The sequence below is a fragment of the Phragmites australis genome, chromosome 10, assembly GCF_958298935.1.
Source record: "Phragmites australis chromosome 10, lpPhrAust1.1, whole genome shotgun sequence".
NCBI classification, from domain to species: Eukaryota; Viridiplantae; Streptophyta; class Magnoliopsida; order Poales; family Poaceae; genus Phragmites; species Phragmites australis.
The window spans coordinates 31,692,527-31,710,921 of NC_084930.1; positions in this window are offsets into that span (position 1 = coordinate 31,692,527).

Below are 18,395 nucleotides of genomic sequence, written 5' to 3' on the forward strand. Positions count from 1 at the left end.
AGCATACCTTTATCACCGGATCATCCAGTCAGCTGACCTCCAATTTTTAAACAGTTGCAACTTTCTCTGCAAGAATTGCTCTTTGCTTATTTTGTCCATCACTGGACCATACGGTGAACTAAGCAACTTTAAACTGTCTGAAGCAACCTCTCTGCAAAAATTAGTCCGGTGACCTCACCTTTCAATCACTAGATAATCCAGTGAGTTCAACTTCATTTTACCTAGAAAAATATTGCTTCGGCTGAAAAAACCCTGGTGCTCTCACCGAGGTAACACCAGACCATTCGGTGCAATAGTTCTAAAAATCCAGGACATGTGTCACCAAAAAAATGTTCTAGTGATACCTGCATATTAACCACCAGACCATGTGGTCAACACATGTGATTTCTGTCTGAATCCAGAAAAATGCTTTGGTGAGAACAAGAGTCACATCATCGGACTATCCGGTGGGGCTAACTTCACTAAGCTTGCCCAATTCAATCTTTTCTTTAGCTCTAACTTCACAACATCTCAACCATAGGCTTCTATTAGCTACCTAGTTCTAGAATTTCAAAAATGCGTATCAAACCATGTCTTGACTCAATTAGGTTAAACTACTACTCTTAACCCCTCTTTATAGTTCGGTCAAAATACTAAGAAAGAAAACCCATACTACTTTAAGTGATATTCATCTCCTTGTAACACTTAAAACTAGAAGATCTTTAATCCTGATGCAGATCTCCTTTGATCGTCCATATAATCAACTTAGGAAACAAGAATACCCAATCATTATTGTGAACTAAATTTTTGCTACCCTTTAAAGTAAATTTGTTAGTCACAACGATATAGTTGCCATTAATCACTGAAACACTTACCACTTATCTAGAGACCTAGATGCTACAGTTTCTAGATATATGAGTTTTTTATAAATGTGTTGTACCAGCATACATCCTTTTACCACGGCATAATATTACCGTTAAATTTGTGTTACCCACATACATACAACTGTGATAATAAAATATGTACTCTATTTGTAGACCTAGCCTTTTCAAACCGTGATAACAATTATCTTTTCTTGTCGCCTCGAAATAAGTCATCATGGATTTCTGGAGGAACCACCCTATGGGAGTGCACAATAACACGAGTGTCCATTATGCAGGTGTGGCAATTGAGCGCGAATGTCTACATCCTTCGAGGTCCAAACTTTTTGTGTGAGGTTCTTTATGTGTCCAGAGCTTCACGATGATTTTATGGTGCATATCTCTTTGCCTTCGTCCCCACATCCTAATTATACCTTGACTATATCACTTCTAACTTCGAGTTTATTATGCTTAGCCTTGTCGTTTCAAGGAATGGATCGACTGTGTCAGGCCACCATACTCTAGGGGATACATCAAAGAGGCTGAAATAAAATATGAGTATGAGATTACGATGGAGGAATCATGGCTGCGGTAGGAGGCAAGGTATGAACGCCAACAGGAACGTCAACGCTGAGAACAAGAACACAAGCGACAAAGTGAGGAACTTCAAAGGCGTGATGAGGAACATCGTCTTTGACAAGATATTCTAAGGGGGCAGGTGGATGACTTTCAAAGGCGTGAGGAACACCTACAAAGGCATGAAGCACTCCTGCGCCGGCAAGAAAAGGGTGAGTGCGAAGCGGCACGTCAACGAAGGGGGAGACATCCCCGGTCCACCCAATAGAATCCTTTTCCTGTTCGCATCAATGTAATATTACCATCAACTTTGACATTACTCACATACATCTAACCGTGAAAACAAAATTGACGGCTTTTACTATAACATTTCACATTAGTAAATATGTGCTCCATTTTCAAACCTATAATTTTTGAACCTAGCATTTTTAGACTTAACCTTCTCATCATAGTCTTTTCAGAGCAATATTTTTTAAACCTAGGCTTTTCAGAAGTAGCCTTTTCAAACCTAGCCTTTTCAGCTGTAGCCTTTTCAGAAGTAACATTTTCAGTTGATATGACCGCACCTTACTTCAGAATCAATTGCTTTTCATGGTCCATTTCTGTGGACTTAGTCCATACACTAGCATGATTATGCTATATAAATACATGATCTCCTGCCCACATCTAGAACCAAATCACTAATCTCAATCTTCACAACTCCAACAAAAATAGTATCCGATTCTTTCCCCAAGAAATACATATCAGATACTCCACGATATGGGGTCAAAGTACCCATGTGCTGGTGTTGAGATATTTGTAGGGTGATGAAGTCCTTCGAGTTCTCCTACACCTATGAAAGGGGGTTCTTCATGTGTCGCAACTATGAGTACGATCCACCCTAGAGAAGCACCAAATGTTGGTTCCCGCCTCCTAGTAATAATTTCTTGTCAAACTACTACAAAACAACTAAGATTTAACCCATTAATATTTTAGTCTTCATTGCAGTCACCGCCACCATTATGTGACTTCTTACAATGGCTGGATACTGAGCAGTCAGAAGTGTACGTGTTCCTCCTTCACACTAAGCACTACGCCGCTTTGAGACGCTTCCATGAGATGAAAGCAGACTCGAGGAGGGAGGCTATGCAAAAGCGCATTCAAGAGGAGCAATAGAAGATGAGGGGTGAGAATAACTGTATGATGGCGGAGGCCCATGTGGTGGAGAGGGAGAGGAATCGCAAGAGGCCACATCGGGCGTGTGACGCAAGAACCAAAACGGCGAGGAAGTGAAAGTACCCACATTGCACCCAGTAAACCATATGTTTTAATCATATTATTTATATTCCTTAAGGCATATTAGGTTTAGACGTGATACTTGTTTACATCATAATGATCGTGTATTGTACATACCAACGCCCGTGTATAATGTCGTTATTCCCTTTAAATTTACCGTATAAAATTTTCGTTTTTGTCAAATCCGGGTATACAAAATATCGCATAAACATCTAATGGCACTCGCCGATTCGACAACACAACAAATTGTAGCACACAGACGCCTATTCTGCCGCAAATTTAATTATTTTGTCTAAATCAAGGTGTCACCCATTCATAGAGCGACAATTGATATCGTCTGTTTAACGAGCGAGACAAAAGTATCGTCCATTCACCGAACGAGATCAAGATCTGGCCTAGTGAATGGGAGACACGTTACGGTCACTGGTTTTCCAATTGACTGACCACCAGGGCCCACAATGAGCGATGGTAGATTATTCTTGCAAATTTTTGAAATGAACATATAATTTTGTAAATATTAAATATATATGTAATTCTCTGCTTGCGATCGCGTGGCCCGCCAGCCCAAGATATTCCCGCTCCAGTGCTCCATCCTCTCTGGGCCGCGCCGCGCGGCAAATCTACCCGGCCCCGGTGACGACCACGCTCACGGCAGCCCACCAAGCCGGCTTAAACCGCAGACCGGCCTACCGAACTGTTTGGTTCGGCGTACCAGTTGGGTAAAAGCGGTTTGTGAGCTCCTGAGACGCGAGTACGTCAGGAGGAGTGTAGCCGCGTCTGCGTCGGATTGGGCTGTTCCATTCACCAAGCGCGTAGTTGAACTACGAACTTACGTTATGCCTTGATGACTTGAGGTGTTGGATTGCGCTGTGGCAATTGATGTTGCCTCTGCAGTGTGGCACTTACTTGCAGCAGCGAACAGTATTTTTTGAGGGAAATAAAGAAAGGGAAACCGCTTTTACGAAATTGGTGAGAACCCACGTAGAGCATGCTCCAACGCGGGTGATGCGGGCGAAACAACGTGCTGATCAACTACGCTAGGCGTAGCTTTATTTTATTCCTTTTTTATTCTCATTCCCATTCGTATTTATTTTATTTTTCTCATCTTCAACAGCTTCTCTTCGAAAAGATTCGTGAAGGGGAAAGAGAGAGAATCTCGTCATGAAGTGAATGACCTTAAAAATTCTTTCGTAACAAGAACCGTAAAAGAAAACTATTAAAACGTTAAAAGGAAAAAAATTACTCTGTAAAGAGATTCTGTCTTCGACAAAAATTGATTGGGATGGTCTAACACATGTTACTAGCAAACCTGAGTCTTTTTCGATTTATTATATTTCTTCGTGGGTCTTAATTGTAGGTGGGTACTCGTAGTTGAATATCTGGGATTTTTTTTAGGATATTCCACTCCATAAGTTGGTGTCTTTGGATATGCCACCCTATGCCTCACATCAACATCCAAGCCTGTCTGATTGCTGAGTGGCACATCCTGAAAACCTGAGTATATTGCTATGTGTGTGACTATCTTACATTACAGGTGTTATTTATGGAATTATTCGGATTTACATTCATGCATACAGGTGCTATTTATGGAATTATTCGGATTTACATTCCTGCATGAGTATCAAAATGGTCGGTGAGGAGTCAAAAGATATCCTGAAGAATGCGGACTGGAAGACTGGGCGCGTCAGCGGATACACTCCACCAACGGCTAGAGCTGTCCAAGTCTTCAGCGTCGCCAACGTCCCGCGCCCGTCGCGCGCCCACATCGCGCACTCGCCGTGTCCACGATCCGTAGAGCGCGCACTGCCGCAGCTGCCCACGCGCCCGGTCTCCGCGGCGCCCATGCACGCGCCTAGCGCGCTCACCCATTCGCGTGTACAGCACTGGCCAAAGGCCACATTGTAACCTATATATGAACACTGCCATTGATCAATACAATTGTCCAGTTGATCATATCTATTCTACATGGTATCAGATTCTTCCTCGATCCTACAGAACCCCTTTGCTTCCCCTTCCGCATCAATGGCGCACTCTGCCGCTTCTTCCGATTCCTCCGACGACGAGTTCGTCGCCCCCGCTCCTGCCTCTGCTATCCAAGGCATCTCAATCCGCCATCATGTCCCGGTCGTCCTCGACATGGAAGAGGGCAACTACGGGCAATGGCGCTGCTTCTTCGAATCTGTGCTCGGCAAGTTCGGCCTCTCCGGCCACGTTCGGTCGACCACTCCGTCGGCGGACCGTGATGGTGAGTGGCGCATGGTGGATTCCTGCGTCGCCAACTGGATCCTCACCACGGTCTCCAAAGGTGTCTTCGACATCATCCGCCGCGACCGCAACGACGCCTTCTCCCTGTGGCATGCCATCGAAGGTCTTTTCCAAGACAACGAACTCCAGCGTGCGGTGTACCTCGAAGCCGAGCTGCGCTCCCTCCAGCAAGGCGACATGTCGATGAACGACTACTGCACCAAGCTGAAGCGCCTCGCCGATCAACTGCGCGACATCGGCCATCCCGTCTCCGAGCCGAGCCAGGTGCTCAACCTCCTTCGCGGGCTCAACCCCCGGTACCGCTACGTCAAGCCGGTCATCACCGCCAAGTACCCTCCCCACACCTTCATGAGTGCCCGTTCCTTCCTCATGCTTGAGGAGGTCAGCCTCCAGCACGACGTCGCCGCCGAAGCCTCTCAGGCTCTCGCCGCGACTCATGGGGATTCTTCCACCGGCAACTCCAACTCGACGAACCACGGCTCCAAGGATGGCTCTTCCTCCAGCGTACCTCGCCGCGACAATCGCTCCAACAACGGCGGCGGCAACTCCCGCTCCAACAACAGATCCGATCGCCGCCGTGGTCGCGGCAACGGCAACGGGAACGGTAACGGCAACGGTGGCGGCTCCCGATCCAACAACACCAACGCCCCCAACAACCCCTGGCAAGGCATGGTGCAAGCCTGGCCCATGCCTTTCCGTGCCCCCGGCGCTGGCGTTCTGGGGCCTCGCCCGCCGTTCCAGCCGCAACAGGCAATGGCGGCCTACCACCAGCCGGCTACCGCACCTGGCGGCGTCTTCGACAACAGCGCCCTCTACGCGGCTCTGCACTCCGCCGGCGTCCCTCATCAAGCACCCAGCACGTCGGACTGGTACTTTGACACCGGCGCGACATCACACATGTCGTCATCTCCTGGTAACTTCCCATCATCCGTTCTTCGTCCTTCTTCCTCCTCAATTACAGTGGGCAATGGTGCTCGGTTGCCTGTGACACACCAAGCACAAACATCCATCCCTACTGCATCTTCTCCACTTCAACTTAATGATGTTCTAGTTTCTCCGCTGCTCATCAAAAACTTAATTTCTGTTCGCCGTCTTACCCGCGATAATAATGTCTCAATTGAGTTTGACCCCTCTGGTTACTCTATCAAGGCTCTTCCTTCCAGGGCGGAGATGCTCCGATGTGAGAGCAGCGGCGATCTCTACCCACTCCGAGTCTCCAATCATCAGGCACTCACCGCGTCGGCGGCGTCTCTATGGCATCAGCGGCTGGGACATCCGGGACAACCAGTCACCTCCCAGATTTTTAAATCTTTTCCTTTTACATGTAATAAAGCTGATGCTCATTCCTGTTCATCTTGCCGTTTGGGCAAGCATACTCGTTTACCTTTCAGTGCATCTGAATCACAGTCATTTTCCCTTTTCAACTTGTTCATTCCGACGTTTGGACGTCACCAGTTCTTAGCCATTCTGGCTATCAGTATTATGTTGTTTTTCTAGATGACTATACCCACTACATCTGGACCATACCTCTACGCAACAAATCTGATGTTTTTGCCATCGTCCGAGCATTCATTGCCTATGTTCACACTCAATTTCACTTACCCATTCTCGCGTTCCAAACTGACAATGGCCGGGAGTATGACACCAACGCCATGCGTCTCCTCCTTGCTTCTCTTGGCACCCAGTTCTGTCTCTCCTGTCCGTACACATCTCAGCAAAACGGAAAGGCCGAGAGAATTCTTCGAACTATTAACGATTGTTTGCGTACCATGATGCTCCACAGTGCAGCTCCCCTGGCGTTCTGGGCCGAGGCTCTTGCCACGACGACGTACCTGATCAACCGCCGACCCTGTCGCGCCACTGGCACTACGACGCCGCACGCCATGCTCTTCGGTGTGGCGCCCTCTTATGATGAGCTCCGCGTGTTCGGCTGCCGGTGCTTCCCCAACAAGACCTCCACCTCGGCTCACAAGCTCGCCGCTCGCTCGACGCCGTGCGTCTTCATCGGCTACCCGGCTGATCATCGAGGATACAGGTGCTACAACCTCGACACCGGCCGCGTCATCACCTCGAGGCATGTCGTCTTCGATGAGGACGCCTTCCCCTTCAGAGGCGCTGCCCCGGCGGACGCTGTCGCGCTGCCGTCAGCACCGCCCTCGCCGGATCACGACATCGACAACGTTACGTCGCGCCCAGCTCCACTGGCATCCGCTCCTCGTCGCCTTGCCGACATGCTGCCACATCATCCCACCCGCGCACGCTCTGCGCGTCCAGCACCAGCACCTGCAGTCGCCACCACCAACACCCCACCATCCACCCTTGCCTCCTCAGCCTCCTCGGCCACAGCACCTGCGGTGTCGCCCACCTCGACGTCGTCCTCGTCCACCTCGGCGTCGCCCATCCCAGAGCAACCTGGTCACCCCATGGTGACTCGCGCACGCGCAGGCATATACAAGCCAAATCCCAAATATGCTCTGGCAGCAACAGAGCACATCTCTCCCATCCCTCGGAGCGTCCGATCGGCTGTTAACGATCCTCACTGGTACGCGGCTATGACAACTGAGTTTGATGCTTTGCAGGCCAACAAAACCTGGACCCTTGTGCCTCGGCCTCCAGGAGCTCGTGTCATCACCGGGAAATGGGTGTTCAAGCATAAGATGAATCCTGACGGTACCCTCGAACGATACAAAGCTCGATGGGTCGTCCGTGGATTCAATCAACGTCCCGGCGTCGACTTTGGAGAAACTTTCTCCCCGGTGATCAAGCCCGCAACCATACGCACAGTTCTCACCATCGTTGCGACAAACAAGTGGCCTGCTCATCAGCTCGATGTATCAAATGCCTTCCTCCACGGCAACCTTCAAGAGCGTGTCTACAGTCAACAACCATCGGGCTTTGTTGATCTTGACAGGCCCGACGCTGTCTGCCTCCTGTCACGCTCCCTCTACGGACTCTGGCAAGCACCACGGGCATGGTTCAACCGCTTCGTCGAGCACGTGACCTCCTTGGGCTTTGTTCAGTCCAGGGCCGACACGTCACTCTTCGTCTTCAACCGGAACGGCGCCACGGCCTACCTACTGCTCTACGTCGACGACATGATTCTCTCCGCCTCTACGCCAGGTCTTCTTCGGCATGTCATCTCTCGGCTACGTGACACCTTCGCCGTCAAGGACATGGGGCCGGTACACCACTTCCTCGGCATCGGTGTTCGGCGGACGCAGCACGGCTTCTTCCTCTCCCAAACACAGTACGCCGAAGACCTCCTCGAGCGCGCCGGGATGGCCAACTGCAAGCCAGTTGCCACACCGGCGGACACGAAGCCGAAGGCCTCTGCCAACGACGGCAACCTCCTCGCCGATGCCACTGCCTACCGGAGTATTGCCGGCGCACTGCAATACTTGACGATTACTCGTCCCGATATTGCTTACGCTGTGCAACAGGTTTGCCTTCACATGCATGCTCCGCGCGACGTCCATCAGACAATGCTCAAGCGCATCCTCCGGTATGTCCAAGGGACACTGCAACTGGGCGTTCAACTGCACGCTGTGGCGACACCGACGATCACCGCCTACTCGGACGCCGACTGGGCCGGCTGTCCGGACACGAGACGCTCTACGTCAGGCTTTTGCGTCTTCCTTGGCTCATCCCTCATCTCATGGTCGTCCAAACGACAAACCACGGTTTTGAGGTCGAGTGTCGAGGCCGAATACCGCGCCATCGCCAACGCCGTCTCCGAGTGTTCATGGCTACGTCAACTGCTCGGCGAGCTGCTCTACAAGGTCCCCTCGGCAACGGTCGCCTTCTGTGACAACATTTCTTCAGTGTACATGTCCAGGAACCCCGTGCACCACCGGCGAACCAAGCACATCGAGCTCGACATCCACTTCGTCCGGGAGAAGGTGGCCATTGGCGAGCTCCGCGTCACCCACGTTCCCAGTGCACGGCAGCTAGCGGATGTGTTCACAAAGGGACTTCCTTCGGCGCTCTTCTTCGACTTCCGAGACAGTCTCTCCGTCACAACTGCAGACGTCGAGACTGAAGGGGGGTGTCAGCGGATACACTCCACCAACGGCTAGAGCTGTCCAAGTCTTCAGCGTCGCCAACGTCCCGCGCCCGTCGCGCGCCCACATCGCGCACTCGCCGCGTCCACGATCCGTAGAGCGCGCACTGCCGCAGCTGCCCACGCGCCCGGTCTCCGCGGCGCCCATGCACGCGCCTAGCGCGCTCACCCGTTCGCGTGTACAGCACTGGCCAAAGGCCACATTGTAACCTATATATGAACACTGCCATTGATCAATACAATTGTCCAGTTGATCATATCTATTCTACAGGGCGGCGCAGTGAATACTGAATCAAGCCAACCGATTGTTAAGAAGCGTCTCCCAAAGAAACTAATACAAGTCCCTGGCTGTTACTTGCTTCCTCGGCGATCTTGGCCTTCTGCACTGGCATTCTATGGTGCTGTGTCTGCTGCTGGGGTTGGTGCATGGATGCTACTTGAGGTTTGGATAAACAAAAATATCAAAGGTGTTTATGGTGCATGCTAGTAGTATGATGCTCCAAATTTTTGAGCCTCCTCAGGCAAGCAAAATGCAAATATTAGAATAGCAGTGCATATAGAGTTGCCACTCTGTTAGGTACTATCACTAATGCACTGGTAAGGATTATTTTGAATGTTTCATGTTCGTGGTTTGTCCAGTAGTTGAGTGCCATGTTCATGTGTTGTTCTGATAAATTATGATAATTCTCCATTTGTGTATATCAAGCTACCATGCCTTCACCTGGGCACCAACCAATTTCTGTTAAACTACCAACACATTTGTGTATAAATTATGAGAGCTCTCCATTTTCGTCCAAAGTGACGCCGGATCCCTGGGCACCAACCAATTTCTGTTGTTATATATGCAGAAACTGTGCTGATTCATAATGGCAAAAGGCAGGGGGAGAGGGGATATTCCAAGAAGGTAGGGTACCTACAAAACTACAATTAGGTTGGTTCGCTACTGTCTGTTTGACCATGAGAATGTAATGCTTGGGTCTTATGATGTTTAGGGGCGGACCTGTAAAAATTGAGCGAGTCATAATAATGATTGGATCTTATTAAAATTAAGTTAAAATGTATCTTAATTTATATGTGATGAGTGATTGACAATGGTGTCAATTTAGTTTGATGATTTTGAGATTGTATGAGTATGGTTATGTACTGTAATTATGATCATAACTAATTAAAGTTGCAGAGAAAATAGAGTTGACATGTTTATCTCTAAGTCCAGAAAAATTGTACACACTGAATGATCCGACGCTGAAGAAAATGAACTCATCGGATGATCCAGCGTTCACTTGTAGTACACACAACGAAGAAGTAAAATTTGAAGTATACGTCGGATGGTCCGGTGTTGGGCATCACTTAACACCAGAGCTTTTCTTGCAGAGAGGTTATAAACTGGCTCTGATGTACTTGTATACACCAGATGGTTCGGCGTTGGACAATTTGTATGCTGGATGCTTCGTCGGAGTAATTTTTTCAAAGAAGATGCAAAATGGGTTCGGGCAAGAATGAATGTGCTGAATGGTCCGGGGATAGGCATGAATATACGTTGGACTATTTTTTGTTGAGAGAATTTCAGACGGTCTAGTCTGCTGAGTTCAACATGCTAAATGGTCCGATGCTTAGGAGGAGCGAACACCAGATCATCCGGCGTTCATGATTTTTCAGAGATGTTTCATTTCTGCAGAGATTTTAATTTTGACTAACTTGTGATGGAGTTAAATGGTGTTAGAAGTACATTTTTGCTTATCTTATGGTGTGTAGGTAATGAATGCAACTTGGTGACCGATGGTGAGAAGATCGGGGCTAAGCACGAGCTTGGTGCCAAACGATCGAGAGAGTCGGGCAGAGTCAAGGGTGATCTTAGTTGTGCATGTGGAAGTTAAGCAAAGTTTTATGAAGGTGGATGAAGACGGAGTATTGACAAGGTCAAGCAAAGGGGATGCCGGTGCAAGTAACAAGGCGGCTCGAGAGATCGGGAGAATGATAGACTCGTCGACGTTCAAGATTGCAAGATAGAGTATATGTGTCATCATCATGATGCTTGCATAAGGTGTATGAAAGTGGTTATGAGTCACTCTTTGAGAAACATATAAGACGGTTTCTCAGTTTGGCCGCAAAAATCACGGGAGGATGGAGTGCACATGGCATCATCGCGAAGCTTGCGTCGAGGCGAAGCTAAGTCATGAATATAACATGGCCATCCGATGGATAGAAAAAATTCAAACAAAACTGAACTAATGGTAGGTGGGAGTGTATTGTAAGTGAATGGCAGTTTAGGGACATGATTGCTTAAGGGTTAAGCAAGCCTCTAGGCCTATAAATAGAAAGGTATAGCGGGTGAAAATAGATGAGCTTTTTAGAGTTTTGAGAGCCTTCCACTTATGTTATATGGAGAGGGAGAGATGAGTGCTTAGCCTGTATTGAGATGAGAGTTTTTGTGAGAAAACACTTCGTAGTCTACCAAAAGATGATGTTTCTCTAAGTTTAATGAAAAGAGTGTTTTTGCATTTGCTTGAGTTCATCATCTTCTAGTCTTCTGCTTTTGGATCTCTTATTTTTATGCATATATTTGGTGTTTCTTTGTTGATTTTCGTTCTCCTTGAGAGCTGTTTATTTTGGATCGTGTAAAAGATGTTCTTCTTATTGCTAGAGGGTGAATCATCTCATATGAGTTGATCTTAAATCATCTTAACCCTCTAGATCTATCAACTTGAAGAATTCGTTCTTTCAACGGCTAGTTTTATTGTGTTTAGTAGTTTTTTATCAAGTTATTTGATTTCTTACGCTGTGACTCTTAATATGACCTCAATTGGAATCTAGAGTACACATTCATCGGTTTGGGAATTTTTGCAATTTGGTCTTGTCTCTGTGCTTCCGTACGTGGTTTTAAGGTGCGTTAGGTGGAGGAATATGAGAAGACTATCAATTTTGAAAGAAATTTATTAAACCGTCGATTCACCGCTCTAGTTGTCTATCTTGGATCTACACCTTTACAACTTAAAAAAAATAGAAAGTCCACTGAAATAAAATTTTGAGCACCGGCATTCTAAAGATCTGCATTCCAATTTGGATATTCTTTTTTTCTCGTAGAACTTGTAACACTCAAGTCTATGCAGATCAAACTTGGAGTCTTTCGTCCACAGCCTTTTAGACAGTGCTCTGATCTCCTTTTTTCTTGTCTTTCTTCACGGATGGAATTTCTTCGATCGAATAGTAGTACATGAACGACACAACATTAATGTCTTTGTCATTTCCATCCATTCCTGCTGGGAAGTCTGGGTGCAGGGGGGATTAAACTAAGGGATAAATGCAAAAACCCCCCCAAAAGTCACTTGGATTTTGACTTTCCCCCCAAAAGTTGTTTTGTTGCAAAAAACCCTCCAAAGGTTTGATTTTGTTGCAAAAACACCCCTAAAAATTCAAAAAAATTTAAAACAAATCACAAAAAATTCTAAAAAAAACTAGAGACAATTATAAGACCTTTTGTGAAATTTGTTTTCAAAAATAATATCCTTTGCATCATATTTCATAGAGAGTAAGTTTGAAAAAAAAGAAAAACGTGCAACTCATTTATTAATTCGAGTTAAATGCATAGTTAATTATTTACTAATCCAAAAATCATGAAACAAAATTTTTTAGTCTTCTTACATGATCCTCTATCTTGTAAAAATACATGAAATCTTGAAATAGTTATTGTAACGTGCAGGATTCAGTAGATGGGTTGCAGATAGATTAATTCATAACTAATCCATAACACCCCCAAAATTAGTGAAACCACTTTTATTAGTTTACTTAAATAATTATTTGTGTAGGAAAAATAATGGTAGACATGACAAATTTAAAATAACATGAGTTAATAAATGAGCTGCATATTTTTCTTTTTTTTCCAAACTTCCTCTCCATGAAATATGATGCAAAGGATATTATTTTTGAAAACAAATTTCACAGAAGGTCTTAGAATTGTCTCTAGTTTTTTTTAGAATTTTTTAATGATTTTTTTATTTTTTTTTTGAATTTTTAGGGGGTTTTTTCAACAAAGTCAAACTTTTGGGGGGCTTTTTGCAACAAAACAACTTTTGGGGGGGAAAGTCAAAATCCAAGTGACTTTTGGGGGGGTTTTTGCAGTTTTCCCTTAAACTAATCCCGGGGTCATTAATGTTGCAGCCAGATTTGATTAGGGCAGTTAATGCGGAGATTGACTAAACCCGCCACTACTTCTACTTCCTCCGTTGATCCATCCCCTTGATCTTCAGCTCTCCAAGAGGAATGTATCGCAGTTAATGCGCGCTGCTGACTTCGCGCCACCCCCGTGCACGCTTCTTCTTTTTCTGGAGGAGGGAATAAGCCACTGCAATCGTGCACTCTTCTTGGCCCCTTGTCAACGGATTATGTGGTGCAGGCATTAAAATTTCGATGAAAATTTACGGATTTCAGAAATTTTAGAAGTAGACGAAATATCTAATTTTGAAATTTTCTTTTACGAACATGTAAGACCTAAGTAGCAATGGACGAAAAATGATTGAAATTTTTGTGAAGTTTCACAAATTTTAGTTTTTTCACTGTAAAAAAATTATAAAACGAAATTAAAAATCCATGATCTGGTGCTCACTAATCGACACGCTAAGTAGCTTTATCATCTTGATTATTTCTATCTTCATGTACTTTTGTACACCTAAGTGCTTTTGTTATCTAAGATCTTTGATGATCTTGAGAGGTAATGAGAATCGAGCCATCTCTTAAGCCAAAGAGAAATTGGGCACAAGAACATAGGCAAAACAGTTAAATTAGTGTTTGTTAGAGAGCGAACTGTAATGGGATTATTCTATTAATATATTTAAGGATGAGACGATTCCATTCATATATAGATACTTATTTGGTTAGTGGGATGAAAAGAGTCTATTTTAGTATCTTAGATCTATCATCAGTGCCACGTTCGAAATAGAACAGTTGTGTTTCACTATTTTTTGGAACGACTCCATCCCAAATCTTTGAAGAATATTTTCTGATTCTAAACTATTTCATTACACTGTTGTCCATCTAAACAGCTAAAAACAGGATAGATCCGTTCTATCCCATCCCATCTCACGAAACAAACACTACCTAAAAATTGCAGTAGCGTTAGAGATTGTCTCAGACACATTTTGATAAGAGAAGTATATAGAAATTGACAAAATGGTGGTGTGGGATGTAGAGAGGTTAGTGCTACGCGACAAGTGATACCTCTTGCTTTGTCGAACTTGAGAGCACAATCCATTGTACATTGTACTAGTACTGCGTTATTAACAATTCCCGCTATTTGCCTTTGTAGTTACATGTATACCTCACTATCTTAGGATAGTATATTAGTGACAGGTCATAACCCTCATTAGTAACAGATGCTACACTTGTCGCTTCAAATATATCACTAATGACACCATCAGTGATAGATCGGGTTTAGACCCGTCACTAATGACACCCATCCGTGACGGGTCTAGATCCAGACCTGTCACTGATGACTATATATCAGTGATAGATCAGGTCTAAACCCATTGATCTAGATCCATCACTAATGAGCATTTGAAAACCAAAAAAAAAAAAGAAGAAGAGAAAATGGCCCACATCCAATAGAAATCCACCTCACATTTTAGAGCACAATTCAGCATAAGTACACAAGGAACCTAAATATCATGAGAATACAATCATAGCAGGTGAAAATTCTCAGTTCTTCGATGTTAGAGTTGATTCATTTTTAGAAAATAGGTGTTTAGTAGGTCTGCAAACATGACATAGACGCACTTGAGACAACTAATGAAACCCAGAGTAAAAAATAAATAATCCACCCTTCAAGCGTAGAACACCGGATAGAATGCTTTAAGCTGAAGCACCCTTGCCCTTCTTCCTCTGGAGCTTCTTCATGTAGAAATCAGGCTCTTTACCCTCAAGTGTGTACCTGTCATACAAAAAGGACCATTATAAATTGCTACGAACAATAGCAAGTGACTATGGATGTTTCATGTCTTTGTTCTAAAGCTATTTCAACCAAATATATGATTCAAGTAATGATAGCAAGGAAACTACAGGTGCTCAACATATCTTTTCACAAACATCAAGATCCAAACAGTGAATTCTCATGGCATATAAACCAGAATCAAATAAATCAACACACTGTTCTAGTTACCTTCTGAATCCATGACTAGGAAAAAATCCAAACATAATTCCAGTATTCTGTACCTATCAGCATGGCCACACTGCTCGGGACGGGAAGCAATACCAACTTGTTTGCTCTTCTTTGTTCCTCAGTTGTGACCTCTCCCTCTTGTCCCTGCACATATGAGCATCTAGTAAATGATCAATTAAGAGAGACACAACAGCTACACTAGAGCAAAAGGAAATGAATTTATTAATTTCTTCTTAAGAGTACTACACAAATATTTACAAGAATGGAGTAGTCAGATCTCACCGGAACAAAAATGAGTTGCAATTTATAAACCACAAAATAGAAAATACTGTGTATAAATTTCATTCCTTTCTAAATGACACCACCACCAATAAAACTTGGGTATCAAAGAATAATATCTCAGTAGCATCCTTCTTAGCAGCAGAGGCATTCTTTTTCATGATTCAACATTCACATTAGATTTATTAAATAGGGAGCCAATAAAATTATATAAGCTTTAACTAGGATCATCTAAAGTGTGAAACGGAAAACCATAGCAGGTGACCTAGTGGGTTGTGAACAAACCATCCTAGTTATAAATCAGAATCTCAGATCAATTACAACAGTTGCAACAACACAACGATTCCACCGAGAGATCCAAATGCAAAACTGAAAACACCGACCACTGATCTAATCAAGCACTCGCCTACCTACAACTACACAACAGCAAACCCACACGAATCCAAATGGAAAAAGAGAGGGAGAGAAATCGCCATTACTTCCGCTTCTTCCTCCACGCCTTTTGCTTCCCACCGGTGTCCCGACGCTTGTGCATTTAGTCACACGAGATGCCTGCACAGACACATCCAAAACAACTGCCGCTGCAACCATTAGCATCGGTCAAACCCAACAACCTCTATGGGCATCAGAGCACCACAAGGCAAATGCGGAGCGGAAGAGCGGCGGGGTTTACCCATGGTGGCAGTGGTGGCTTGGCTCGGTGACACGCCCAGATCGATTCCAAGTTGAACAACAAGATAAATCAAGAACACAGGAAGAAATTTGTGAGAATTTAGTGGATTAAACGGACAAACTGACGAAGAACATCGCGGTTGTCGTACATAGCGTGTCCATTATAACTCTCAACTGAATATAGATAAAGTCTAATCCACACATAAGCTACAGACATCCATCCATTCCCAATTACTCTCCAGTTTAGCTTAAGCCTAAGACAAGTTTAACTTATGCTTAACTGACACTTAAATGACACAAGCTTGTATTAATTACTGTTTACATAACGACAGTTGAAATTAACTATGTGTCGTCCGATTTAGAGTGAAGAGGTATTCATGAATCGAGATCGTTCAATCCTCCCACGCAAGCCGAGTCATGACAAATACCTCTCCCTTGAGAAATCACTTGCCCTCAAGTGTTCTGTGATGCTGAATTCTAGCCAACAAACCGTCCCTCTGAAGATGGGTCGTCAGGCAACCAATTTTTCAGAGTCTTCCAAACTCCAGGAAAGTAGCTTTGATAAAGGTCTTGTCTTCCCATGTTGCCTCTGCATGAGAACCATTATCCCATTGTACTCTCCATTGCGTGATAATAGGATCATTCCTTGGTAAAGCTCTTGTTTCCAGCACCTCAATAGGATTGAGCTTGATTTTACCCTGACTGTCCACCATTAGAAGTTCTGAACTTGGTATAGCTTCAGGCCCAATATGTTTCTTTAGTTGACTAACATGAAAAATTGGATGTATCAAGGAATTTGGAGGCAATTGTAATTTATAAGCAACTGCTCCTACTTTCTAAAGAACTAGGAATGGCCCATAATATTTGGTGGTGAACTTGAGTGCATTTCTCACACCAAAGGCTGCTTGCCTGTACGGTTGCATCTTGAGATAGACCATGTCTCCCACCTAAAAGGTTCTCTCTTATCACTTTAAATAAGCAAATTTTTTCATGCGAGATTGTGCTTGTGCTAGATTTTCTTTCAGCTGTGTCAACATATGCTGCTTCTCCATGATGAAATCCCTTGCAGGAGACTCTGGACATAGAATAGAAACTTCATTGATCATGGGAGGTGGATAGCCATAGAGAGCCTCAAAGGGTGAGCATTTTAGTGAGCTGTGAAAGTTGGTGGTATACCACCATTCAGCTAGTGGCAGCCAATAAAACCAATTCTTAGGCTCTGCAAATGCCATGCACCTGAGGTAGGATTCTAAGCATTGGTTAACCCTCTTGGTTTAACCATCATTTTGAGGGTGATATGCAAAACTGAATCTCAAAGATACTATTAAGGATTTGAAGATGGCTTGCCAAAAATCACTTAGGAAATTTTTGTCCCTGTCAGAAACTATAGCAGCTAGAAGTCCATGTAATCTGAAAATATTGTCCATGAATATTTGAGCAATGTTTACAGCAGTAAAAGGGTGACTCAGGGAAATGAAATGCGAGTACTTAGTAAGTCTGTCTACCACCACAAGAATAGCATCTTTGCCACTAGACTTAGGTAAACCTTGTATGAAATCCACTGAGATATGAGACCAGGCCATATCTGGGATCGACAATGGTACGAGTAACCCAGGTTAATGACAATGTTCGGATTTTGCCCTCTAGCACACAGGACAGGTTGCAACAAACTCTGCTACCATTTTCTTTAGCCCAGTCCAATGAAAAAGCCTTTTTACTCTTTGATATGTTGCAGCAATCCCTGAATGTCCTCCCACAGCTGATGAATGTAAAGCCTTTAATATGTTAGACTGAATGTTCCTGTCAGCCCCAACATGTATCTTGTCCTTATACCTTATAATCTCCTGGTGCAAAGATAATCTGAGTTTGTTTCAGGATTAATAGCCAATTGTGCTATGAGTTGTTGACAATCTTGATCATTGTTGTAACTTTGAAGAATGTCATTGATCTATAAGGGTTGGACTAATGTGATTGCCTGACATTCAGGTTCCCTTCTAGAGAGGGTATCTACAACGTGATTTTCCTTACCATTTTTGTATTCCACTGTATAGTCCAATTGGAGGCGCTTAAGCATTAACTTGTGTTGAATACCCTCAGTTAACCTTTGTTCTGTTATGTTTTAGGCTCTGCTGGTCTGTTTTAATGATCACTTTGGATCCTAACAGGTAATGCTTCCATTTCTTGACAGCATCCAAGATGGCTAATGCCTCTTTGTCATAAGTTGGCTGCAATTTCCACGAGGGACTCAATGCTCTACTGAAGTAAGCAATAGGCTAATCAC